General features: G+C 45.0%; 4 pseudogenes; 3 read left to right on the top strand and 1 right to left on the bottom strand.

Annotated features, from left to right (window-relative positions):
* Positions 1-298: 298 nt before the first annotated feature.
* LOC115319128 lies at positions 299-939 on the top strand (annotated as a pseudogene).
* A 562-nt stretch (positions 940-1,501) lies between these two features.
* Positions 1,502-4,741, top strand: LOC115319132 (annotated as a pseudogene).
* Positions 4,742-19,975: 15,234 nt separating this feature from the next.
* LOC120840347 lies at positions 19,976-22,474 on the top strand (annotated as a pseudogene).
* Positions 22,475-25,396: 2,922 nt separating this feature from the next.
* On the bottom strand, positions 25,397-26,094 carry LOC115319127 (annotated as a pseudogene).
* Positions 26,095-27,867: the final 1,773 nt, after the last annotated feature.

The raw sequence follows: 27,867 nt of genomic DNA, 5'->3' as shown, positions 1-27,867 counted from the left end.
CTACTTGCCGCGTACGGACAATGCGCAAAACATCCTTTTTTTTTTTTTGGAGGTGAAAGCGGCTATGCCTACTTTTAAATATTTTATCCACAAATTCAGCCCTCAAAAGTGTCGTGAAATGCCCTATAGTTGTTGGTACTTTCTAACCTTGGCCTGCAAATTCTGACTGTTACTCTCAGGAGACGTCGAGGAAAACCCTGGGCCTGACGAAAATGTCGAAGAATTGCTTCGTCAGATATTGGCTGATCAGAGTGGCATCGCCGAGGACGTCAAGGAAATTAGATAAAACCAAGAGAATATGAAAGCTACCCAGCCACGTCTCAAGAAGAGCATAACATATATTAACAATAAATTCAACAAACTTGAAAATACAGCGAAAACAGTACAAGGACTGAATAAAAACGTGATAGAAATTAACAAGAAGGTTCACAGTTTAGAAGAAACAATAAAACATCAGAACGATCAACAGGTTGACTTCGAAAATCGAAGCCGAAGGAACAACCTGATAATATACGGACTACCAGAAGAAGTTAAAGGGAGTGGAGATGGTTTGAAACAGAAGGTGATAAAATAATTGTTTGAGGTTAAGCTTCGTGTTGAAGTCATGTCTTTCTAGCGGATCCACAGATTACGATACGAACGAAACGAATCATGCAGACCAGTTGTCATGAAGCTGTTTAACTGGAGCGAAAAGCTGTCAGTGCTGAAGAACTGCAAAACGTTGAAGGGAACGACTATCAGTGTCAGCAGCGATTATGCCAAGCAAACCAGAGAAAAAAGGAAAAAAAGCTATGGAACAGCGCCTCGGCGAACAGGGCGGATGGGCATGAAGTGTTTCTAGTCTACGAAAAACTTAAAACCAATAATCAGAGATATCAACGGGACCCGAAGCAGGATCAACGTGTCCTTGAAAGAAACCGCAGTGACCGGGATAAATGACAAAAAAGCAAGAACACGCACAGGCCGCACTGCGAGTTATCAACTTAAACACACGAAGTATATTAAACAAATTCACTTACGTGAAAACCGTGCTGCAGTGTCACGCACCACACATACTCATTAAAACAGAAACATGGCTTACGCCCGACGTAACGAGTGATTGTGTCATGTCACCTAATTACAAATAATAAGGAAGGATAGCGCCTCTCGGGGGAGGAGGTGTCCCAATTGCTGTTAAGGGTGATTTACATTGTATTGTCTTCGAACATTGGTTGGATGAGATGCTCTTTTGTAAAATAAAGTATTGCAACTTATCTTTTCTCGTTGTCGCGACATATCCTACCCCGAACAGCCGCGTTAGTTTTCTAGAAGACCTCGATCTGATACTGCATAAATACGTTAATGACAACACGAGAGTAATGTTGGCGGGCGATTTTAATTTGCCTTGTGTTAACTGGGAACTTTTGCGAACTGAAAGTGTGGACAAATCAAATGAAAAAAAAAAGCTTGAGATTGCCTTCAGCCATAGCATTACCCAAACAGTTACCAAACAGGTACCGACATGTCACAAGCAAGTCGCTTACGTCAAGTTTTTATTCTGGTGCTCGTCCCTGCCTGGACGATCCACACGCAGCCCTATCAACGAGTCGATAATCTGCCTCTACCCATCGGAGTCTTGGCATCACTTCAGCTGCCGTACGCCCCCCTGATCCTACCGCCGCTGGATACGTTCAAATTCGACGGCACAACCTGGCAACCACAGCTTGCGCCAGATAACCAGAAGGCAGAAAAGCCGCTGCCCGGCACTTCCAGCGAGGGGCCCGGTACTGACATGTCACAAGCAAGTCGCTTACGTCAAATTTTCATCCAAGCTGGTCTTGTTTACAAACCCGTTGACCACCACAGTGTTAGACGTTGCTTGTCGGTGCTGAGCCCCTTTGCTTTTGTCTTTATGCTTTGTCAGTTCGAAGCGTACAGAGTCTACGTGACTTGTGTATTGTGTCACGTAGCATCCATAGTAAAAAGGATAATGCTGCTAGTTTCAGGCAATGTAGAAATGAACTCTGGCTCGTTCACTCAAGAGCGAACTAACAGAATACTAGAAGCACGGCCACTCCATTAGGACTCCCCTTGGGAGCCGCCTGCCGTATGCTTCACTCCGCCGGTGAGAGCGATAGTTCTACTTTACCCTGCAGCGCCAGCCGTGGCGCTCGTTATCGATGAGGGAGCATATCGAAGAACTATATACTTCGTTTCAAGTTAGTATGTACTTGTTAGCCGCGCGTGCTAAAAGCGCGAGATAGTTGCTTCGAAGGAAGCCTCGGCGGATGCATGAGCGCTCGTGCAGCGAATGCTCCAGTCAAGGCAATAAAGGCTAGCCGCTCGCGCTAGCACAGCGTTCGCGATTAGTCCATGCTAAGGTAAGACGAAATATAGTGAGAGAGGAGCAGTACGCCCGGCCTGGCCCGGTGTGGCCATTTAGATTTTTTTTTTTTTCGGGAAGCCGCAAGTCTCAATTGAAACGAATGCCGTATTGCATGAATGATGTGACAAATCTGTGTAGAACAAAAACACATGATTCTTTCTGCGAAACGCTCACCCGGCTGCAGGCTGCGCGTTAAAGTTGCATTCTGCTGGCAGTATGAGCGAATTGTCGCTTTCTTGTTTCCGTAACTGTTGCCCCGTTTCTATTACCTCTGTAATATAGGAGTTATAGTTGAATATATCTAGGCCGTATGATTTCCGGTTTGAACCGACGCTCGAGCACGCGCGATCTGTGCCATTTATTCATCGGTGAAGGACAATATCAAATCGGATTCCTCGTGCATAACTTCAGTTATATAAACTTAATTGTTCACAAAAAAAAAAAAAACAGACCAAGGGAGTCATATAGTTCATAAGCGGAGTACCTTTCGGGAAAGAGGCTTCCGCGAACGCCTCAATATAATCTCTAGTGGGCTGTTTAGGTCACCAGCCCAGTTTGCCAAAAAGGTCTGAGCAGTTTTCTGAGAAAGAGCTCGCAGAGCTCTTCGCTGTGGCAGGGGTCTCGGCAGTTAACACACCACATCAGCGGGCAGTCCAGATGGTGTGGAAGCACAGCGCTCGAGAGAACCTTGCAAATCCTTCCACAACCACGAATCTCTGCCGACTGTAGAGCCCTCTCGACAAAGGTGCAGACGAACTTGCACAGCCAGACAGCTTCAGGTCGCGGTTAGCTGAGTTCTCCTTGGTCAAGGCTAAACATGGACTGATAGGCTCCGTCATGTGGTGCATTTCCCTTTAGTTGCGCTTGCATTCAGGACACGTCACCTGCAAAGTTTAGCGGGTTCTACACACTAGCCCTCCTTGCTTTCACTGAGAAATTTGTATTGCTTTGCTAGGTTGAATGTTTCAGCTAATAACTTTGAAATTACGACAATTTCTACAACTAGAAATGGTCACCTTTTGTTCACAAACGAAGGCCAAGTAACCAGCCATGTAAGCCTGCGGTGCAAACTCAAGTTCGGAAGAGACTTCATTGTACTTCATTAACTGCAGGATTTGCTGTTTCACGAGTGGAGTTGGCACATTTCATCGCCGTCTGACACTCAGAACTAGAATGCGCATTTACATTTCCGGCAGCTTCAAAATGCCAACACAAACCACACATGCGAGCGCAGAGTGACACTACGATATTTTCGCCGGGCACAGCGTTGCATAGGTGGGGGCAAAGCGAGTTTTGCTGCCTTCTGCAACCGCGGCAGCGCCTCGGTATCGGCGAAGCCAATGACAGGCAGTTATTTTATCTGGGTAGCGGAGCAAGAGCGCGTTGGGCCCCTTCTCTATATTCCGTTTCACCTTATGCTGTACCGCAGCGAAGGCTGGAAGCGCGAGCTCATAGCATTGACAGCTGCCCTTACTGCACGAGAGCTTGTGCCGCCGAGATCTGCCCCCGAGCAAGGAGCTCGTGCTTACAGCCTTTCCTGCGGTACAACGTAAGGTGAAACTGAGTATAGCTTTCAGCTCACAAGACCGCTCACCGATGTGCAGCGCCCCAACGGAGAATGAGAGAAGTTCTCCTCTCCCGCGCGCTTTTTTGTTTTCGGATAAACATCGGCAAGCCGCACCAACGGGGGGGATCGAGTGGCCGTGCTAGAAGTCTTGGAGATACAACAGGGTATACACAAAGACCAAGAGGTAATTTTGGCAAAAATGTCGGCAATCAAACAAACACAGATATCGGTAAAAAAAAACTTACATCTGTGTTTGCAACGCTAGAATCGCCTAAAAAAGACGTTACTTCACTGAAATCCCTTGAGACTAAAGTGCAGCAAATACAAGTTGCATCCACGGAGCTTACCGAGCAGTTAAACCAGCTGGCAAACAGACGTGATGACCTAAAAACTCGCTATCGGAGAAATAATCTCATTTTCTTTGGTGTTGCCGAGGACACAAATGAAACATTGGCAACGTCCGAAACAAAAGTTCTGCAGCTCTGTGAAACTGTGCTAGGCATCAAAATTGACCATTCAGATGTGGAACGCGCTCACCGACCGGGTAGACGCAACGCAGAGAGGTCCAGGCAGGTTCTTCGTTCAAAACAAAACAAACTAAACTATCGCAAACGCCCAAGCTAAAAAACAGCGGAATATCTATCGGCGAGAACTTCTCTCTAAACGTGCGTCATGAAAGAAGCAAGCTTCTGGGATTTGCCAGGACGCAAAATAGTCAATTTAAACTACGCTACAACAGACTAATTATTGAAAACAAAGTATTTTACTTGGACAAAAATGAACCGAGAGTAAAAGAGAAAACAATCTAGCAACTAGCGCAACTTCCACGGAATCCCTTCAAAAAAACAATAACTGTGAATGAGATCGGTGTACTTGTTGTGAATTGTAGTGTAAAAAATAAAATTGATGACTCAGCAGAGCTTGTTAATCTGACAAGGCCCAATATTGTAATGGGTGCAGAGTCCTGGCTTGATGACTCAATCATAAGCGCAGAAGTTTTTGCACCTGACTATAGTGATCGACGAGAGTATTCCTGCTGACTTCAAACACTCTGCAAATTCAAAACCTGGTTTACAATACTTCAATTTCGTCCCATAAGATAAATGAAAACCACGAAAACGAATTAAAATTTTTTCTAGATATGGCTCCTTACACAGCATAGGATACTCAAAGGATATATTTTTAGTGTGTTTCCAGAAAACAGGCCGTTATGGGCACTGCGTGATAGCAGTGCTTTTTCAAGATCAGCGTGTGCAAAGGCTTCAAAACATTTATGTATGTACAATACTTTGTGGTGTCTGCTACTGGCATGATAAGTCCACTGTTGCTTACAACATTCTCAAATTTAGTGCGAAAGCACCATATGCCCTCATGATGAGAATATGCACAGTACCTGCACGTGGAAAACCAGTTGTCATGATTCGACAAACGTCTCTACAGAGCAAAATTAGCTATGGCTCTAAAAGCCGCAATGTCAACGAGAGAATAATACTCAGGACTCAACCCTTTGTGTGTTTCGGTCTATGCGCTGAGAAGCTGAGTGTGAGGAGGGGACGTACAGGGACGTTAGAACGCCGAGCTCTGATGCGAATAATTAGTGGGCGACCTAAAGCTATCTGTCGCTGCACTCATCGAACGCGTTTGAATGCGAAAGTCTAACAGCGGACACTGGCATTCCGCATCCGACGTGTTCGACGAGTGCAGTTGAAACAAAGGCTTTAGATCTACCTATTAATCATTCCAACCAAAGCTCAGTGTTTTGACATCCCCGTGCACCCTCGTCTCGTCAGCTCACTCAGTTTCTCGGCGCATAAGGTGACACCTTCATATAAAGAGTGAAAGTTTGAAAAAGCAACTTTAACTGCTGCTTGAGATTTCCAAATATGTCCACTGTACGTAGAGCCTCATTCACACAATTGCATTTCTATTGTGGGAGCCACTGGTTTCCCTCCCCCGAGAAGGCGTAAGCCGAGGACGTTCCGGGCGAAGCCGTCTGACTTCGAGCCCGGTCGCTCCGTATCGTGTCGGAGAGACTAAGCCACCATGCTGGTTTAATTACTCTCTCGCATGCTCCTTCGCGCGTCTCTCCGATTTCGGGGGAACAGCGAGACCGCGCGAGGAAGAGTCGGGCCTGCCCTCTGAGTGGACGGCCGTCTGGTCGAGGAGTCCTGGATTGGACTCCGGGCAACGGGTCGAGTTGCGGCGCGAGCTCGTCCGACTGGCGATGACTCCACGTTAGTAATTCCCCTGGCTCTGACAGTCGGCGTCCGCACTTCCTGTGGATGTCCGTCTGCCGAGAGCCCTGGCCCTGAACTGCTGCGACGACGGGTGGCGGCGCGAGCTCGTCCGACCGGCGATGACTCCGCTCGCAATTACCCCTTTGGCGCTCAGCTCGGCGGGCGCTGCGAGCACACTCTGTCCATGGCTCACTTAACCACAGTTTCTTGTTGGGGACCCCTAGTACTCAATAAACGCTGTTGGATACCGGGACCATCGTTGTTGGCATGGCGTTGGCCGAACCCGGGGCGGCGACCGCCCTTGCTGGTAGCCCTCGGCCGCGCTGTGGGACGGGCATCGGATTTCCCCTTTGAGTGGACCGGTCCCCGAACGTAAAGGTGCGTAATCCTCCCTACTTTTATTCCCACACGCTACGAACGACTGAAACACGACCAGTTTTTTTACACTCATGTGACTGCCTTCGACCGGCTGCATTGCTGCGCTGCCGGCCATAAGCTGTCGCAAGAGGCTTAAAGATTTGCTTTGTCTCAGTCGGTCCTAGCCAAATGCAAGTGTGTGAACGGGACTTCATAGAACCTATAAGAATGAGCATGCGCAGGCGTGTCGCTAAATAGAGACATGGTAACCTAGCAAGTGCTACGCTCTGTGACGTGCGTCTGCGGTGCAAAGCTATGGCTTTTTAAAGAACAGAGATGCTCCAGGCAGTGGCATAACAAGGGGGGGCGACGCTCAGGGGGGTGTCGCGGGGGGCCGCGAAAGCGGGAGGGGGGGGGGGGGGGGGAAGTCGCGGCGGGCCACGCGAGAGCGGGGGGGGGGGGGGGGGGGGGATGTCGCCGCGGGCTACCGTTCCAGGTGTCGCTGACCCTCGTGACGCCGCTGGCTCGATCTTGTCTGCTACACTGGCTGTTGGCTGCTGGCAGTGGAATGCAACATGTGAGGGAAAACGTACACGTGAAAACGCTGCTCTATGGCGAAAAACACATCTTTTGGACTAAAATATTACAATTGTAATTATGCTCCCACAGCGCTCGCACATGATTACCAGTCAAGTTTCTGACGTTGCTGTGAGGTTCGATGGGCTAGCTCAACAAAATCTAAAATAATCAAATTCTCTGCACTAGCATTTCAAAGTCATCACAGTGTTATCGATCACAGCGACTGATCAAGTTATGCTTCAAAATTTGGGTGGGCTTTTTGTCCAGTCAATATAGATGAATAACTGGAAGTTATAGCTGTGTGCGCGATTGCTCAGCGCGTGCTGACGGCGAGCCTCCACAGTTTTTTTTATAAAGTGCATTCCACACCATCGAGATTGCCGGTCTTAGCAGCCTATTAATCTGAGCTAGTTTTGAGCTGGCGCTCTAAAAATCGCCCTCAAATATGGCGTCCACTGAATATCTCTTATACATTTTAGTATGCTAGGTGGCGGTTGCGTCATCCACTTTGGGCGACGTTATGTGAAGGTGGAGAAGGCTGTTCACGGGCCTGGAATATTTTGTGTGGTGTGTCTAAAGCCACTGAATCCGGGAAAATTACCGCCAAGCTCACCGTATGGTCGCCATTTTGGTCCGTGAAACAAGCAATTTCTCCTTGACCCCTCTGTTCTTGATGAGCTGGTCTAAATTCGCTGGTGACGGTAGCTTTATGAAGACGTTTCTTGTATGCCGAGATTTTGCTACCCACACACCGGCGAAACAAGCGTACATCTTCGTACCGCTACCACATGCTGTGTCGGTGCTGGGAGGTACTGAAAAATAAGTTTACTCTTTAGAAATGCGCGAGAAGAACAATATATATGGAAGGGATCCGTGGAAATGGGCATGATTGATAAGTTTATTGCATACACAGTGACAAAGATGCTTATATCCCAGAGGGCAATTTACGTCAGCAGGACATCCCACGTTCGTCTCACCTCGGACATTTAAAAGTCCACCGGATGTCCATTTACCTCCGAACGACGTCCACCAGATGTCCATCGAATCATCCGATGCAAAAACTCCGAACGTGGCACGGCTCATCCGTGGCACGTCCTTAGACGGATGTACGAAGTTTGCCGGAACACGCACCGAATGACCCTCCTGTGCAGAAATATTGCATTTTCTTGAGAAAAGTATTAATGCATGCCATATGTCCAATATTAGAATAATTATTGTTTGCTCTTTTTGCGCTCATGCTTAGTGTAGTACTATTGTCGAGTTATCCATCTGCACTATATATAGAAAATGCACATACACGTGGTTCGATGATATCATGCACTAGTTTACTTCTGCATTAAATTCAGCTGCACTAAATTCAGCTTCAGCTGGGTTTGCATGAACCCTTTCAGTAAAGCGTAACACTGGAGTGAACGTAATGTGGAAACAAAGTAGTCCATAATATCATCGGAGCATGTTTATGTGAATTTCGCATATATAATGTAGACAGTTAACCCGACAGAAATACAGCACCGAGCATGAGCTTAGAAAACCAGACTAAAATATACCAAAAGTAGGTTTAGTATTTCCCCTAGTAAGCTAAACTGTGACAGTGTGTCTGCAAGTAAACTAAGACAAGTGGAATTTCTCTCGAACTTTTCTTGCATGTACAGTGAAGGTACCTGCTTTTCTTATGGAGCTTGATTGGCACAAATAAATAAATATTGACGTTGGCAGACCTAGAAGACTTAACTTAAACAAGTAAAACCAATAACTATAAAAAGCACATGTTCAACGCTGGCTGGCCTTCTATATTCTCGTTCTGGGGCATGTCTGAGCAATGACTTTGTTGCAACTTCGACGTCATCCTTTGTTGATTGTGTAAACCTTTTTGCTGCAGCTGGAAGAAGAACAGTATAAAAGCAAATATAATTACCGCCGCGCTGAAACCACTGCGTCTCCTTCAAGGGCAGCATGAGATAGGAGAGATGACAACATATTCCTTCATCTGTTGTTTAAAGGAATAACAAAATTCTAGTTGCCTAGACGACATTGCTTCAATGTCGTCTAGGCAATGACACCTGCTTGGAAAGACGAATGTTCTCCTGAAAAGGACAATAAAACAAATGCTAAAACCAACTAAACGATTAGGAATGTGCACATGGTTGATGTTTCCAAAACAGTGTTGTATGCCGTGAGTACGAACACTATATTATGGCATTGCTTATGACATATGAGTAATGCCCCTCTGTGAAAGTATTGGTGTACCCGTGGAAGTCGCCAACGACTGTTCCCTGTTTCAGATGGCTGCAGGATCTCTTCCGGGATCACAAGTTCGTAATATGATAGCTCTCTGTACACTGTAGTTTATCTTCAGCTTTTCTGCATGAACGATTGCTATATTTATTAATAGCGCACCTGAATAAAGGTATGAAAAATATGTGCGTTAGTTTCATGAAACTGGAACTGAGAGCCACTTCTCGTATGGGGCACTGCTAAATGTAGACTTTGAAAAAGGACCCTATATTGGAGAGTTGTGTCTTCTGTCTCAATCAAATAGTGCAACATGTTTTTAATAAAAATACATCCAGAAATAGAACATGACATGTTACCCACATTAAAAAAAAATATCGAAGGTGGTGGTGTTTTTTTTTTTTTTTGTTCGCATCAGAATATTTTGTAGCTTGATTTTTCTCAATTTTTGCTTAAATATATCCCCACCTATCGCATCACTCAGATACCTCATATATATATTTTTATAACAATTGCCATATATAAGTAAAATACTGTGTGAAAAGTATATGATAATGATTAAATTATTTCATGAGATACAGGCCTCCAAACTTGCCATTTGTCGTTCGAGCTGCCATGTTTGGCAATTGTCAGAAAGCAAAATATAATAGAAATAAATATAGTTACTATATGTTACAAGCGAATACGGGTACCCTTAGTTTCTTTCTAAAATTTATTAGAATTCTTCTAATTTTATCGCTTTAGTTATTCACCTTCAAACATGCCCCCCCCCCCCCCCCCCATCATAGCGCGTAAATGCAACTGTCCACATCTGCCTTACGATTTTTCCTATCTCCAATATTTTTCTGGTCAATACTAAGTTTCGATTCGCTCATACCAGATACTAGACAATAGCAAATAAAAACATCAGTTGATTAAAAAATATCGTCCAGCCACCGTTTGGTATATCTTATCTGAAATCACCCCCTTAAAACTAATTTGCCAGAACCAAGTACTGAACATAAAATAAAAACCCACTACTTCATACTTGATTCGATTTTACCCTTCTATTTGAATGCCCACCACACAATACAGTACAGCAGCTCGCACATGCCTTAAACTGTGAATTTATTATTGAAGTATTCCGACAGAATTACTGAGCCGCTTTATAATTCGCGATGCACTAAATCCGGCTGAAAGTAGCACCCATTTTTCCTGAGCACAGCACCAAAAAGTTTTGATACATTTGGCTATATGCCACAAAAGTATCCTTTAAATTACAAATAGCCTCCTTCGCAGTAGTCTGTAAATTTTCCGTATAACCAAGATTGAATGACCAGAGAATTTCGACCCAGGCCCTCAATGCATTTACACGGTTTGGAAAAACTTGACTGACCTCTCAACTGCCAGAGTGGCCCATGCTGCATTTACACCTTTTTGCCAAGCTCGGCTGACCACTGAACCGCCAGGCTGGCTCAACTTGTTTTTACACCGTAGAGCCAAGCTTGTCTAGACAAGGAAGCCCCACTGAACTGCCGGGCCGGCTAGCCAGGCTGGGGAAAGCTTGGCCCGCGGTACGAAACGACGCTTGGCCCGGAGAAACTTCTCCCGGCTGCCCAACCTGGCTCAATCTTGAACCTGTGAACTGGTAACTTGGTATTTGCGTAGAAATTATGATATCTGGGACTGTGAGCATGTGGATCCGATGTTTGCTATCTCATATATATTTACTTACTTGTGTAAGTGACGTGGATAAAATTACCGAGAAAATATATTTTTATTTCTAATAGCACGCTACGGAAACTGTGAAAAAAGTAGCTTAAATCTGGATGTAATATGAAATATAATTACGAATAATTGAAATTTAGAACATTTTACTTATAGTACTGTTGTAAGAAGATAGATTTCGCACACAAGTACCTGATGTGTCTTGTATGTACGACACAGGTTTGATTGCCCCTAAATTATTGGGAAAATCATAAAGATTTTTTATTAATTGCTAAAACACATATATCTATGTACACCACTTTTACATACCTTTATTCTATTGTTATCCCACGGGCTCGAAATGCGTCGGCGTCTGTTTATAAAGCAATATACTTGATGACACTCTATTTTAAAACATTGGTCCACAGACTCAGATAAAAAAATATATCACTTCGATTTCAGAAAATTCTAGTTGGAAAAGACGCGATACTTACAACCCGATAAAATGAATGTCTTTTTAAAAATTAAGTTGCATCATCCTCTCTAGAGATTTAAACGTTTCTATGAGCAAAACCTTGTTATTTGGTCGCTTAACGTATCCTTCTTTGCAATATCTGGCGGACAAATAAACATTTTATTTTTAATGGATGTGAATGGATCTTCACACATGTGCAATGACACTCATTTCAATAAATTATCTTTTTGCAGTTCAATTGCAGCGTCAGAATACTTTGGGAAAGTTGTTTTTCCGTAAAGGATATTGCTCCCAAACAGGTTCGAGTGAAATGCAATAAAGTGGCACAAGATCTCCGACGGAACGTCCGGTACCCCACGACGAGGTGCTGAGCCCTACTCCGTGCGCCAGTGCGGAAAAGAGGCGGTGTTTGGCGACAGCCAAGCAGGCGCGATAAGGCTGTCCCCAGTGCAAAAACAACCGATGCCCAAGAATAAGGTGTCGGCGGCGATAAGGCGCAAACACCGTAAACGGGGCTCGGGTGCGGCAATTCCCGGGCCTTCTCGGACGGCACGCAGCTTGCTCGGACTCGACCCGCGCTTCCGCGAACGTTCCGGCATGGCCCTTCGGGCACTCTCCCGGGACCTTATCTGCCTTGAACCCAGTTTTCTCCGAAAAACAAGGACAGCTCATGGTATGAAAAAAGCTAGAGCCATGACCCCTGGCGTATACTCTGGTTCGGGGATTCTTATCAGATACTAAGTAAGCTGATTCCAACCTGTTGTGCCGAGGTCTATAGGGCGCAGGAAGCTTGAATATAACAGGTCGCCTTCACGCACGAATCAGTCGGTGATCGCAATAAACAAAGTGTTTCTTGCGCGGCACGATGAAATGCTTTATTGTATGTATTGTCGTAAGCTGGGTGGCTGGTATGTTGAGATTATGGTGATAGCGCCCAAAAAGAGGAGGAAAGAGAAAAGGAAAAGGTATGATGGCATGGTGTTTTCGGCTCCCAAAAGTAGTAGTGCACATCTACTCCAAGGTACGCTCAGTAGCGGAAGAGTTTAAAAATCAAAGTGCCAGAAACGCCACATCTCCAATGTGTTGTGTTCAACCAGCGTTGCGTACAAATTCCCACTAACGTGTGGTGGAAGCTACGTGGGCCAATCAGGAAAGTGATTGATTGACCGCATTCTCCAGCATAATTGTTCACAGACTTGAATGGCCTGCGATCATCTCCCGTACTTTGAGAAACCGGCTCGTGTTCTCCAATCCTTAACGGCACAAAAAAATTGCAAATTATCGAGATTGCTCGACTCGCGAAATTTTAGAAGCGCATTGCATTAATAGTTTGACGAGCCGCTGCATTATCCATTTAATAGAGACAGAGCTACAACCATAAACCTTGTTTTTAGACAAAAATATGGGGCGAGAAATAGATGGTGGTGATGGTGTGGATCACTCTGGCAGAGCGTGACTTTCAGCAAGTTTTTCTTGTACTTTTGCTTATAAGTTCATTTGCGAATCAGCGCCTATCTGTCGTGCATGTTCCCTTTCTCTGTCCTTGTATTTTTGTGTTCTGTTCTGTTTATTTTGTCGAACGAATGTTTCAAATTAAAGAGGAGGAGGCGAGAGAAAGACATTGCGGTCAGTCAACAATTAAAATTATGATTTGATAGACAAATAACCAAAATAAGTGATTGAAGGAAGATAAAATAACCAGAGTACACTGCCTAAAATAGGAAGATATGTACCGACAAGAAAAACGGAAAGAAATAGTATAAAATTGTAAATTCAATGATTGGTGAATACGATTTTAACTATTTTTCTCATTCCGTATTCAAGCAAATCCGCAGTGACTCTCAGAGATTATTGCAGGGGGCACGAGGCTTTATCAACTAAATCAGCATTCTCGCATCCCACCACTTCTGCTTGTAGGAAATACTACGTTGATATGGTTACGCACAAAAAAAAATATTTTACGATTTGTCCAGGCGGCATATCGGTTTAACGTCGGAAGAGTATAATATAAAGAAGAATATAATTTGTTGACTGTAAGTATGACGGAGCAGAAATTTCTGTCTGTTTATGATATGGAACGTGCCCTCCTCGCACAGTTAATGAGTCGGAGACATCTGCGGCGCTCCTCCAAAGAAACGTAGCTTAACTATTGCTCCATTTCTGCTGCATATAAGCGATTGTATCGTGTCAGGATTAATTAACCGAGCAACGACAAATTGAATGTGATCAAGTAAATTTGCATCAAAACGCTAAAACACATCCCACACATTGCAAGCATATTCTAGAATGAGCGTAACGTATGGTTTATTTATGTTGTATTAAAACTCGCCAATGGCGCGCTTGAAGTCATGGTACAAAAAACCAAGACACCTGCGCGCGTTCCGAAATTACACACTTTACTTCAGTCGAACAAGACATCTCAATGATATATCGCACCCGGGTATTTATTTGTCGATCGTGTTCTTACTGTGTCACTGTCGAGGGAGTACCGAAGTTTAAATTCTTTATTTTTCGTAAATTTTAGCAGAAAGCACTTACTAACATTTAGGCACATCCTATTACTCGTTCACCATGTTTCAATGAACCAAAGGTCACTCGAATGCCGCTCAGAATCCGTTCCACCAGACAATCAACTGCACAGCACAAAATTGTACGGGAACAGATGCATTCTAGATTGAACTCCAGTAGAAATAGTAATAATCGAAACGAGAAATTTCCCTGTGACACACCCCAGTAGCACAACAGATGTAACTGAGACCAAGTTCAAAAATGTTCCTTGTGCAACAACTTCCTGTTTTCTTGAACTTAAGTAGTCCTTAATTCAGTTAATTACAGTAACGTCAACTTTTAAGTATTCAAGTTTTTATAGTAGTATGCTGTTGAAGACAGTATTGAACGCTTTTTTCTTTTTCATCTCTAAATAGTCAATTTGACACCTTTTATCAAGTTCTTTGGACATATCATATAGAAATTCGATTAACTGTGCGGTACATCCGAGGTTTTTTTATGCAATGCTGGTAATCGTAGGAAAACACAGTTGAATAATGTTGAGTAATCGAAACAAAGTAGGAGAGGTGCTCGTGTCCTTTAAACAAAATGTGGAATGTGCAATGTGCTTGGCGTTCGATATATTAAATTTATTTCCGTATTTCAAAAACGGTACCTGATTAGGAAGCTTCAAATAATCAAATAGTTTTCGCTCCTGATGCGATTTATAATAGATTATGGGAGATACTTTTCCACTTCGCCATACGATATATTAACATACTAAACGAACATTGAAATAAAATATGGTGCTTCAATTGATCAAAAAACGTCTAGCAATTTGACAAGGATTACTAACAGAATGTGCAACCCCCTTCATTGTGGAAAGATGATTGCTGAAAATATATAGGAAGACTAATTCTTCAGAGAGAAATATTGTCACAGATGAAGTGGAAGATACGATGAATAATGAACTAAAAATATAGGTTCATTTGGGCGAACTTGTGCCAGAAACAAAATGAAGAGTAAACGTAGAGAAAGCAGCTTGTTAACGTCGACAGCGGCAGCAGCGAGCGACGGTGCGTTGGCGTTACAGCTTTTATTTAATGTTACTGCGCACGAAAAAAAAAAAAAAACCTCACGGACACAGGCACACTAAAAATAACACTATCATTCAGCGCTGACTGACAAATCTGGGTTTGTGTGGAATATATTATGCCACGTACAAAGAACAAACTCTTGTTCTTCTCTGCACCTAAAACAAAATACGACTTCAAAAATTGGAAAAAAGAATTTAAAATTCACATGCAAATAAAAACAAAAGTAGAAATTAAAAGAAATAAAATTTAATGCATGAAGAATGATATATAAAGAATAAGAAATAACTCTCACTGTTGCTGCCTGAGAGGCCCTTTTGCCAAATATTCAAGTGACCTTTCTGAAATAGTTGCTCACACCACTAGGGAAGAATCTTATACGTATCAAAAGTTTCTTGGAGGAATACACGCGTAAGATCAAATAAGATCGTGTATCAGCATACAGGAACCTTATAGAAACAAATAAGAACAATATAATAATATATAAGAAGTGATAAAAAATAATCAGTGTCTTATAACATCTAATAAATGTTGTGATGTTCTTACACGTTCTTATAAGGTTCCTGTTGCTCTTATATGATCCTCTTTGATGATGTGCGTTTATGGGTCAAAAAGTTTATATACATATCAGATTTGTTTTTACAAATGACACCTGTCATTTCATCTTTCAATTCTCGCTGCTTCCATAATTTCATGGTGAGTTGGCTGGGGCTGATGCCTAGCACAGTGCAATTCTTCAAAAGCGCCTAACATCCGCAGCTTTTACAGTGTATTCCTGAATGTCCCGAGTTAGCGTTGGCGATGTTGCCGTGCTATCGAAGGCTGTCATTTAAATACCGGCTATTCTGTCCTATGTACTCTCCCTCACAGGAGAGGGGGAAGGAATAAGTGACACCTTCGACACTGGAAACAAAGTTCATTGAGTGTTGCTTGGAGCAGCTTTCTGTATTACGTGAAGACGAGCATAACTTTTTGCACATGCTGTAGAGATTTTTCGGTGTGAAAAGATTACACCTACTTTAACTCTCTTCGCCGCCCTTCTGTAACTGATCTTCTTGTCCTGTCGCTGAGGGTTTGCTTCACGGCTCCACCTTGCTTGATATAGTTGAAGAGCATTTCAACCACCGGCGTCAATAACGAATTAAAGTATTCTGCCCACTTTAACCTTGCGACTTGGCCGTTGAAGCTTGTTTGAATGTTCGCTGCATGTCTTTTTGATTGAATTACTAAGACACATACCTACTACCAACCTCTTTGCTAATTTGGAGAGAGGCAAGTGGAAATTACCCAAAAGAGCTAAATGAAAAATATATATATCCAAATCAAAATTAAATAACAAAATTTCTTTCCAGATGTATTAAGATAAGTTAGGTTCATTAGTGCAATGAAATATTCATTACTCTATTACCATTTATGCAGGTTCCTGTAAAAAAAATCAATTTCTTCCATTGACTCCAACAGAAGTCTTCGCTCCGTTTTTAGTTCGATCAAATTTACGAAATAACCATTAGGAATTTTAAAAAAGTTCCCGGAGTAGAAACTGCACGTTATCAAATTTTATATGCATGTAACCTATTACTGAATCCTTCCAAATTTCCTGGGAGATAATTACATTTTCATCCCTTGCCCTGCAAACGTATCTTGCCTGTAGTAGAAAAGGACACTACATTTACGAAATTACAGGCGGGTGTTGCGGCTTACGACAAGTAGAGAAGACGAGGTGCAGCCGACGTAGGCCCCAGAACCAAACGTTCTATTGCTCGTGCTCTCGTACTGTCTTGCACAGCGCAGGCGCGCGCTCACCTCTTTGCACGCAGCCTTGCGAATTTCATAATTGAAACAATACTCAAATACAACTCCTTCCCCATCACAGATTCGACTTGTTCACAGAAGGGTATCTCTCCGGTGCCCTACGTTGTCGTACGCTGCTTCAAAGCACTGGTGTGGTCGATGCAGCTGTCTCAAAAACAGGCTCTATATCGAGGGCAGCAGGCTCTGTCATGCCTCGGGAATTACCGGACGCCATTCGTGGTGTTGCAGCTGGATTGTCGACATTTTTCTGTGGAGACAAATCTTCGAACGGTCGCGGACGGACATCATCCACGTGCACATAACAATGCTAATCTTGCACCACCACGACGTAGGTTGATGCATTTAGGTTCTTAACCACATGTCCCACCAACCATGCAGGAACGGTCGGACGTGATGCCCGGACGAGTACTCGGTCGCCTGCTGCAAAAATTTGCCAAGAACCTCTTCTCAAGTCGGCAGCTTTTTTGATTTTTTATTGTGATTTATCATGCGCCTCTCCATTTCAGTATGAAGGAAGCTCCGGCGGGTCCCAAGCAGCACAGATTTGGCCAATCATTGTCCAATGGCTGGATATGGTCCTTTCGCCAGTGGCCAGACACAGGCCAGCCATTGGCTGATGACTGGCCTTTCTCTGGCCATTGGCCAGTGGCCACTGGCCATCAGCCATCGACCAAGCTTTGGCCTATGACTGGCCACTCTTCGGCCGTTGGCCGAAATACCATCGCCAGCCATTGGCCAATGCTTGGCCGAATTCCGTGCTGCTTGGGGTCCTAGGCTTCTAAGAAAAAAACAGCTCGGCTGGACTCCCGTTGATCGCACCAGTTGCGGTGTTTCTGTATGCAAATATAAACTGGTCGACTCGATGTTACCTCGGTTCCGTTACACTCGCTCGTTACTCGTCGATTACCGGCCTCGGGAGATCCTGATGGATGGTTTGCACACGCCGTTCTGCGCTTCCATAAGAGGCGGGATGGTGCGGAGGACTTTTGGTGTGACATACCCCATTCATTGACAGAAACTCTCGAACTCTGATGCCACAAATTGTGGTTCATTGCCTGTCGCTACCTCTTCTGGTAGTTCAAACACGGCGAAGACGCGTCCAAATCTATCGATAGTACATTTTGTTGTAGTATACCTCATTGGAAACACATGTACCTACTTAGAATGAGCACTTACGAGAATCAAAAAGCAGTTATGATCCTGGTATGCAAAATCAAGATGCACCCTTTGCCATACGCGCGTTGGCCAACCTTCCGCTAACAATGGAACATGTGGTGGCGCGTTCTGCATTACTTGACAAGCACCACAGTTTTTGATAGTGCTTTCGACATCATATGTTATCAAGGGCCTCCACACGTGACTACGTGGTAGCATTTTTATTCTGGTGGTGTCTGTGGTGTCCAGAGGGCACTACGAGCGCGGGGGCGGTAGCCGGGCAAAAGAAAACCTGGTGCGTATGGGACTTCTGAGTTGTACTCGGCACGAGCGGTGCTGGAGGGTGGCAGTTGAATAAAGGTTTTCAAAAACGCAACAACTGGCGACGAGCGTCCAGCCACGCGAGCCCCGTCGAAGAGTCGCCCGCCGCACTACTCCCCGGAGACGCCGCGACGCCAAGGCGACCCTCGGTCGAATTGAACCGTTCGACGAAGCGGGCACGGACTGGCCAACCTACATCGAGCGACTCGACCAGTTTTTCGTCGCAAACGACGTCAAACCAGAAAGGCAAGTGGCAGCGTTCCTAAGCCTCATTGGCGCGAAGACGTACGCTCTGCTAAAGAGTTTGGTGGCGCCGGACATCCCGGCTAGCAAGTCGTACATCGAGCTGGTAGCCATATTGCGAGAGCACCTGTCGCCGAAGCCTCTTGTCATCGCGGAACGCTTCCGTTTTCACAAAAGAAACCAAAACGAGAATGAAAGTATCCTCGAGTTCGTAGCCGAGCTGAAAAAGTTGGCGCAGACGTGTGAATTCGGCGGCACTTTGAACGAAGCCTTACGTGACCGCATGGTATGCGGCATTATCAGCGACTCCATTCAAAAGCGACTGCTGTCGGAAGCTGGCTTGACGTTTAAGAAGGCGCTAGAAATCGCAGTGGCGATGGAAGCCGCCTCCGCGAACGCACAAGTTTTACATTGCCGGAGCGCGGACGCCGAGGTGCTTAAGGTGGACCAGGACAAGTCCGAATGCAAGCACTGCGGACTTACGAATCACACAGCAATTAACTGCAGGTGGAAAGGCTTAGACTGTCGTAGGTGCGGAAGACGCGGACACCTTGAACGAGTGTGCAGGAGCCAGCGGACCGGGAAAGCAGCTTCTCAGCATCGCGGAGCACCGACACGAGGCCGGAGGAATCAAGGGGAAAAAGTCGAGACGCTGAACGTCGACACGGAAGACGAGGTCGAGATGTTCGAGCTTCGCGGGACACGTCCGCGGCCTCTGCAAGTAACAGTGAAGGTGAACACGATTCCGCTGACGATGGAAGTAGACACCGGGGCGGCGGTGTCGGTACTCCCGTTAGACCTGTACAAGACAAGGTTTCCCAATCTAGTGAAGGGAAGAAGTGGAGTCGTCCTTCGAGCATTTACCGGTAAAAAGGTGAAGCCGGTAGGAGAGGCACAGGTTGAAGTGGAGTACCAAGACCAGGTTCACAAGTTACCGCTGCAGATTGTGGACTTCAAGGGTCCCCCGCTTTTGGGACGTGACTGGCTGGAGGTGCTGAGGCTCGACTGGACAAGCATCAAGGCTGTCCAGTGCTTGGAGAAGGGGAGCAAGGAACAAGTCGACACGCTTTTGAAGGACTTTGCTCAGGTGTTCTCAGACGATCTGGGCCGTCTTCAGGGGTTTGAATCTCACCTCAAGCTGAAGAGTGAGCACACTCCAAAGTTCCTCAAGCCAAGACCAGTGCCTCACGCCCTGAAGGCAGCTGTCTCTAAAGAACGGATGGCACTGAAGGAGGCGGGGATCCTGACCCCGGTGGATAGCAGCGAGTTTGCATCGCCCATCGTGCCCGTCGTCAAAAAGAATGGAGGCATAAGAATCTGCGGCTACTACAAGTCAACAATCAACCCGTGCTTGGTGGTCGACAACTATCCGCTCCCCAGGATAGAAGAGATGTTTGCAACGCTGGCAGGAGGGAAGTTTTTCTCAAAGCTGGACCTGTCAAAAGCCTACCTACAGCTGGAGATGCATCCTGCAGCGCGGAAGTACCTCACCATCAACACCCAGTTGGGGCTGTTCCAAGTGAACCGTCTTCCCTTCGGCATAGCATCTGCACCCTCCATTTTTCAAAGAACTATGGATCAAGTGCTTCAAGGGCTGCCGCAGACCACCTGCTACCTGGACGACATCCTGGTGACTGGCAGAACGAAGGGTGAGCATTTTGAAAACTTGAAAGCAGTCTTAACACGATTACAAGAAAAGGGAATGCGTCTTCAGAAAGAAAAGTGCAAATTCTTCCAAACGGAAGTTGCCTACGTCGGTCATGTGATTAGTCGGGATGATCTACGAACCATGGAGGATAAAGCAGCAGCACCTCGAGATGCACCCACTCCAAAGAACAAGGCAGAGTTGCGTTCATTCTTTGGGCTTGCTAACTACTATGGCAAATTTCTACCGAACTTAGCAACTACCGTGTATTCTCTGAATCGTCTACTGCAGAAGAAGGCTGCATGGGAATGGAGTACAGACTGTCAGGACTCCTTTGATTCGCTTAAGTAGCTGGTGACGTCGGCACCTGTCCTGACATATTTTGACCCGCGTCGACCCATTATACTGGCATGCGATGCATCGGCGTATGGAGTAAGGGCAGTCCTGTCCCATGCGTTTGAAGATGGAACAGAGCGGCCAGTTGCTTTTGCTTCTAGGACCCTGACTGAGCACGAGAAGAATTATTCTCAGTTAGAAAAAGAAGGCCTAGCTATCATCTTTGGAATAAGAAGATTCCACTACTATTTGTACGGCTATCACTTCACGCTGATCACTGACCACGCTCCCTTACAGAAAATCCTAGGCCCAACGACCGGGATCCCTACAATGACAGCAGCGAGGCTCCAGAGGTGGGCCTGTCAGCTAGCCGCACACCGCTACACCATCGTCCACCGGTCTTCCGAGGAAAATGCCAATGCAGACTGCTTGTCAAGACTCCCAAAAGCAACGGACAACCCCAACACAGACGCCGTCGACGAAACGTTCGCCTTCTACTGTGAGTACTTCGACAATGTACCTCTTAGATGGAAAGACATTGCACGGGCGACGTCCAGAAACCCCCTCCTAAGTCAGATCGTGGAAAGAGTAAAGCATGGTTGGGGCCCAGAACGCAAGCCAACCGATCCACAGTATGCACCCTTCCACGTACGCCGCAATGAGCTGTCACTCCACCAAGGGTGCCTCATGTGGGGTTTACGAGTGGTGATTCCGAAGACCCTGCAGAAAAGGGTCCTAGAAGAACTTCATGGGGACCATGAATCCACATCGTGCGCACTAAGGAAATGGCTAGGAGCTATGTTTGGTGGGCTTCCCTGGATAAAGACATTGAGAGGGAAATTGGAGGGTGTACCATGTGTCAGCTGCACCGAAACAATCCGTCCGCTGCTCCCCTGCACCCTTGGGCATGGCCGACACATCCATGGGAGAGACTGCATGTGGATCTGGCGGGACCTTTCATGGGTAAAATGTTCCTCGTGCTCGTGGATGCTCACTCCAAATGGCCAGAGGTGTTTGTCTTGGAGTCTACGACGTCAAAGGTCATAATCCAGTGTGTACAAGATTGCTTCGCACGGTTTGGTCTGCCCACAACCGTGGTTTCTGACAATGGGCCTCAGTTTGTGTCGGAGGAATTTCAAACTTTCTTAAGGAACAATGGTATCGCCCAGGTCACGTCTGCACCATACCATCCCGCTACGAATGGACTAGCTGAGCGGTTTATTCAGACCATGAAAAACTATCTGCGGAAAACAACTTCGAGCCATCCCCTCCGTACAAGGTTGTCACGTTTTCTTCTGTCGTACAGGAACACCCGGCACCCGACAACAAGAGAGTGTCCGGCCCAGTTGATGCTACAGCGGCATCTTCGCACCAGACTGGACCTCCTGAAACCATCAGTTGCAGACTGTGTGGCCAGCGCACACTACCGCCAACAGCGGCAACACCCAGGACAAGAGCGGGCTTTCACTGCAGGAGACCAAGTCTATGCCAGAGATTATCGAAGTGGTCACAAGTGGCAGCCAGGAACAGTCGCTGCCCAAACTGGTCCAGTGTCTTTCCAAGTGCAAGTCTCCCCGGGACGGGTATGGCGAAGGCATCAGGACTAGTGGCTCCGAGCACCGTCGCAAGACTCCGGACTTTCAGAGTCGCGTCCAGACGAGGCGGGAGGGGTGTCTGCCACGGCTTGGACAGACAGCACACCGGAAGACAGCGCAGGCGACAGATGCCTTCCACAGGCCTCTTTGCCTGCACCATCCGAAGTCCCGAGGCCAAGAAGCAACACCCAGGATGCTGAGACGCTCATGGATGCAGATAATAGTGACGGAGAGCGACGGTATCCCGTGCGAGATCGGCGCAAGCCTCAAAGGCTAATAGAAGAGTGAAAAAAAAAGAAAAAAGCGAAGGACTTTTCTAAACTATTTACTGTTAATGGCCGGATGTTACCAGCTGGGTATGTTTGTTTAAAAAGGAGGGGAAAGATGTGTCCAGAGGGCACTACGAGCGCGGGGGCGGTAGCCGGGCAAAAGAAAACCTGGTGCGTATGGGACTTCTGAGTTGTACTCGGCACGAGCGGTGCTGGAGGGTGGCAGTTGAATAAAGGTCTTCAAAAACGCAACAGTGTCTGCATGTCCCTTGTACAACAAAAACAACACTTTTTTCCTAAACACTTCGGGAATGACCACTCGACTTCCCCATGTTACGCACAATTGGTCAGCCGCCAATTTGTGACGGTGCACAAAGTACGGTTGTAATGTTTCAATGTTCGCGTGTGAAGGCCATCCGTTCTGAGTGAAAAACAAAACTATTTTATTACACTATCCTTTTCAGTTTCTCTCCTAATTTCACCAGATAACAATGGCACTTCATCCACCGCCGAAAAGAAACTGACGTAGTCTGAGATATCGCTCACGTTGGGCAAAGAGAGACGTGACAGTGCATCAGCATTGTGGATCTCGCTACTCTTGTTAGATAAACCAACTTGTAACTGTAGGCAGGAAGTAAGAGAACCCACCTCGGCCTCCTGGCTGCTGACATAGCCGGAAATTGTTTTCCACGACCTACCAGCCCTGCCAACGGCTAGTGATCCGTAGAGATTTATTTATTTATTTATTTATTTATTTCAAAATACTGCCAATCCCGGATGGGATTATTGCAGGCATTGGTACATAATAAAAATATACATGTGAGGCACTTAACAATGAATGAACAACACTTCTCGTCATTCAAAACATCCAATAATTACGAAAAAAGTTCATCTTCGACTGCATTGATAAATGATTCAACAATGCCGTGACTGAACACGTGTGGATCAAGGCTATTCCATATTCTAATGGCAGAGGGAAAAAATGAGTGTTTAAAAGTGTTATTATGAAACGAATAGTCAACAAGTGTATGGCTGTGCTTGTGTCTAGTCGGTCTTCTGTTAGACAATTGAACGTACTTGGATGAGTTAATCTTAAAGGCGCCTTGTAAAAGAGGGTAGAGAAATTTTAGACGATGTAATGTTGCGCGGTCAGTAATGGTCTTTAAACCTGCTCTTTGCAGAAGCTCTGTGGGAGAGTCAAAACGACCATACTTATGATAAACAAACCTAATTGCCTTTCTCTGAAGGCTTTCAAGTGTGTTTATGTTTATATTCGTGTGAGGGAACCAAGCAATATTTGCGTATTCAAGCACTGGACGTATAAGGGTTTTATATGCTAGGAGTTTTGTTTCACAAGACGAACATTTTAAGGTTCTCTTCACAAGGAATAATTTCGTGAGAGCTTTATTAAATACATATTTAACGTGTGCGTTCCAGTTAAGATCAGATGTTATCAAGACTCCTAGGTACTTATACTCGGTGACTCTATGCAAGGGTTCATCTTTAAGGCTATATTGAAACTGGGAGACTTTCTTTTTCTTTCTTGTGAAACTCATGGAGACTGTTTTTTCTTTGTTAATCACCATTTGCCAGTCATCGCACCAGTCGGAAATCTTTTTTAAGAGATTTGTTTAGTAGGATGTAATCGTCTTGGTTGTTAATTTCTTGATATATGATACAATCGTCAGGGAATAATCTTATGTTAACATCAATGCCATCGGCTAAGTCATTTATGAAAAGAAGAAATCAAAATGGAGCTAAAACGGAACCTTGTGGGACGCCGGATACTACAGCAACTGGTCGCGTACTTTGTCCCTCGTGATAAACAAATTGGAAACGATTTTTTAATTAGTCTTCAATCCATGCAATTATCGGTCCTTCGCCCATAACATGTTTAAGTTTTATTATCAGTTTGTCGTGGGAAACGCGATCAAACGCTTTCGAGAGATTCAAGAACACTGCATCTACCTGACTTCTGTTGTTTATGCCCATCGTGAAATCGTGAAGAATCTCAATTAGCTGTGTAACGGTCGATAGTCCACTTCTAAAACCACGCTGATGTGGGAATAAGATATTGTTATTTTCTACAAATGATGTCATGACTTTGAGAATAATATGCTCGAGAAGTTTGCAGCAGGTGCAAGTAAGTGATATGGGCCTAAAATTTGAGGCTAGAGTCTTATCGCCAGATTTATGTATAGGGATTACTTTCGCAACTTTCCATTCGGCGGGTACCGAAGAAAGGAAGAGAGACGTGTTAAAAATTAACACTAAATACTTGCTAACCCATTCGGCGTATCTTTGAAGAAACATATTCGGAATTTCGTCAGGACCGTTACCTTTTTTGGTGTCTAAATTGAGTAAAAGTGCAAATATGCCTGGCTCCGTAACTATTAGGCTTCCAAGTTCTTCAGCAGTGTTGCATTGCGGTAAAGTTAAACCGTCATTACCATCATCAGCTGTAAATACCGACTTAAAGCAATTGTTAAATTCATCTGCTATTTTTTGTTTCTCTATGGAGCTCATACAATTCATTTGACACTTTTTTGGGTTAACGTGGTTCCAAAATTTCCGAGGTGACGTTTTCATGAACTCGTGGAGGGTCACGTTATAGTACTTATGTTTGACTTCTTTAATTTTTTATTTAAGAAGTTTAGAGTGCCCTGAAATCTTTGCTTTGTAGTGGGTGTTATCCTGGATGGAGTGTATTTTAGATGACTTCCTTAGCCGCTTGAGTTTGCGTTTCAGGTGGATAATTTCTCGCGTGATCCATGGGTTGTGCTTTCTTGTTATTTTTTGATTTTTTGGGATGAACTGTGTAACACAGTGCGTGATAATTGATTTAAACTCTTTCCATATGTCGTCAATACTGACATCTATCTCGTCACAAAGTTCACGGAAATCAAAAAATCTATGAGCAAGGTACGTTAATATACACGCGTCATCGGCACTGTTGAAATCAAGTACAGTTTTGATGGTACCATACGAGAACCTAGATGTTCGTATAGGTATGGTGCATATGACTGCTTTATGGTCGGATATGCCCGTTATTACTTCAACATCGACTTGGCTCTGGGGGAAGTGGTCACTAAGAAATACAAGGTCAAGCAGACTGCTGAACGTTCCCTGCACCCGTGTTGGCTCTCTGACGGTTTGTGACAGATTAAACGCAAATAAAATGTCTAATATTGCATCAGAGGTAACAGTGCCAAGTTGCAGCGAATTCTAGTTTACCTCAGGTATATTAAAATCGCCAGCCATAATAATCCTTTGATTTTTAATGTGTTGTTGCATGTAATCATATAAGTTGTACAGACACTTGTGGTCGGACTTTGGAGGCCGATAAACAACACCTACAACAGAATAATAATCAAATGACACTTTGCACCATAAAGATTCAACATCTTTCACATCAGCCATATGTTCGTAGGGGATACCTCGCTTTAGAAGTATTGCTGCTCCGCCACCTCTAGTCGTTCTGTCTTTTCTCAGAATAATGTAATTTGGTGGGACAATTTCGCTATCAAGTATTAAGGAATGTAACCAGGTTTCTGTGATTGTAACTATGTGTGGATTAAATTCTAAGAGAAAGGACTCCAATGAATATGCTCTATTTTGAAGACTCCTTGCATTTATATTTACGACTCTAAGGTTAGATGGCAGAATGTGGCTTTCGGTTAGTTTTCGTCGGGAACATCGTTTTTTTCCACGGGAATTATGTCTTATTTTGTCTCATCCCACGCATAGAGATGCCCATTTATGCGAACCTTATCATATGTTAAGAAAACCTTTTCTCGCTTATCTCGGTGTGCTTTAGTGCGGTCCCAAAGCTTCTTACGTATTTGCTGTACGTGTCGGGAGAAATCTTCACCGATTGAAAAATGTGTTCCTTTCAGTTTGACGCAGTTTTTCAGTATCTTTGATTTATCTCTACTGTCCAATAGTTTGAGTATGACTGGACGGATCTTGTTATCAGCCTGTTTCCCGAGGCGGTGAATTCTTTCGATGCCTGCTATTTGTACGTTTAGAATTCTCTCGAGAATTTCACCTACGACCACTCTTTCGAGTGTGACTGTTTTCGTTCTCTTGTTCTTTAATTCCGTAGACAATCAAATTCGACCGTCTACTTCGATTTTCTAAGTCGTCTACCTTTCTGGTAATAATTTTAAGAGTCGTTTCAAGTTCAGTTATTCTCTCCCGACATGCACTGACGTTCTTTTGAAGCGTACTGAAACTTTCCAGTTTGTGCTTGATTGCAGAAAGTCTGTCATTTGTTATACCCTTTTCATTTTTAATTTCCTGTATGTCCCGGGCGATTTCTTTCAGTTTTTGTAAAATAGCGCCTGTTTCTGGACCAGGGTTGACCTCAACATCCCCGCTCAGCAAAAGTAGCATTCTCAGAGAGAAAAACACATCGCACAACCACAAGTAACAGGACCGTTTGCACGGCAGCAAAATCAAGCAAACATTATTGCTACGGCAGGACTTGCAAAATCGTTTGCTTACCTGGACGAGAAAGACGAATGGGTTGTTAGCCCTCATGTTGGCAGTGCTGCCGTGCCCAATGTCGTGGAGCGTCTCGCTGCGCCGTTTTATAGCCCGAAACGGTAATGTTACAGTCGAAGATAAAAGTTCATCAAAAAACGAACGACTGATTCCAGGTTCGAAGATAAGATGCTTGCTGTCGTCCAGCGTCGGTGCAATTCCTCCGATGACGGAAGGGAACGGTGTGTCGCGGCGCGCAGCATCGCTGCCTGCGTTCAGCTTGCTGACGTTGACCGGCACCAGCACAATGTCAAGCAGGATCTGGACGAGAAAGACGAATGGGTTGTTAGCCATCATGTTGGCAGTGCTGCCGTGCCCAATCGTGCTGACATTTCAGCCATACAGGTACTGATGAAACTTTTTCAGCCCAAAACAACTGCTAAGGCCTCTTTTGCTAATTGGGTGTAACCCTTTTCAGCCCTGCTCAGAGTTCATGATCCATAAGCAATTGGTTTCTCATCATTCCCAACTCTGTGAAAAAGAACAGCTTATACTCCGTACGCTGAAGCGTCAAATACAAGCCCCAACTTGTATTTTTTTTTTTTTTTTGGGGGGGGGGGGGGGGAGGGGGTCAAAGAGCGTTGAGGAGTTTTCAAGCGTAAGCCACGTCTTGCTTCTGTTAAATGCGTTCTCTTCTGCTCCTGGCCTACGTCACTTTGTGCCTTTTTCTGCAATAAGTCACACAATGGCTTCAGCTTGGTTGACATGGTCAGCACAAACTAAGCATACAAGTTAATCATGCCCAAGTAGGCGCGAAGTTCTGGTCCATTCTTAGTACACGGGGCCTCCCGCATGGCCTTGACTTTCTCCTCTGATGGTCGAACTCCATGTTAGTCAATCACATGTCCCAAGTAATGAAAAGACGTC

The sequence above is a fragment of the Ixodes scapularis genome, unplaced genomic scaffold, assembly GCF_016920785.2.
Source record: "Ixodes scapularis isolate PalLabHiFi unplaced genomic scaffold, ASM1692078v2 PGA_scaffold3__209_contigs__length_174095766, whole genome shotgun sequence".
Lineage (NCBI taxonomy): Eukaryota > Metazoa > Arthropoda > Arachnida > Ixodida > Ixodidae > Ixodes > Ixodes scapularis.
The sequence above is the reverse complement of the archived record's forward strand: the minus strand, read 5'-3'. Positions and strand labels throughout refer to the sequence as shown.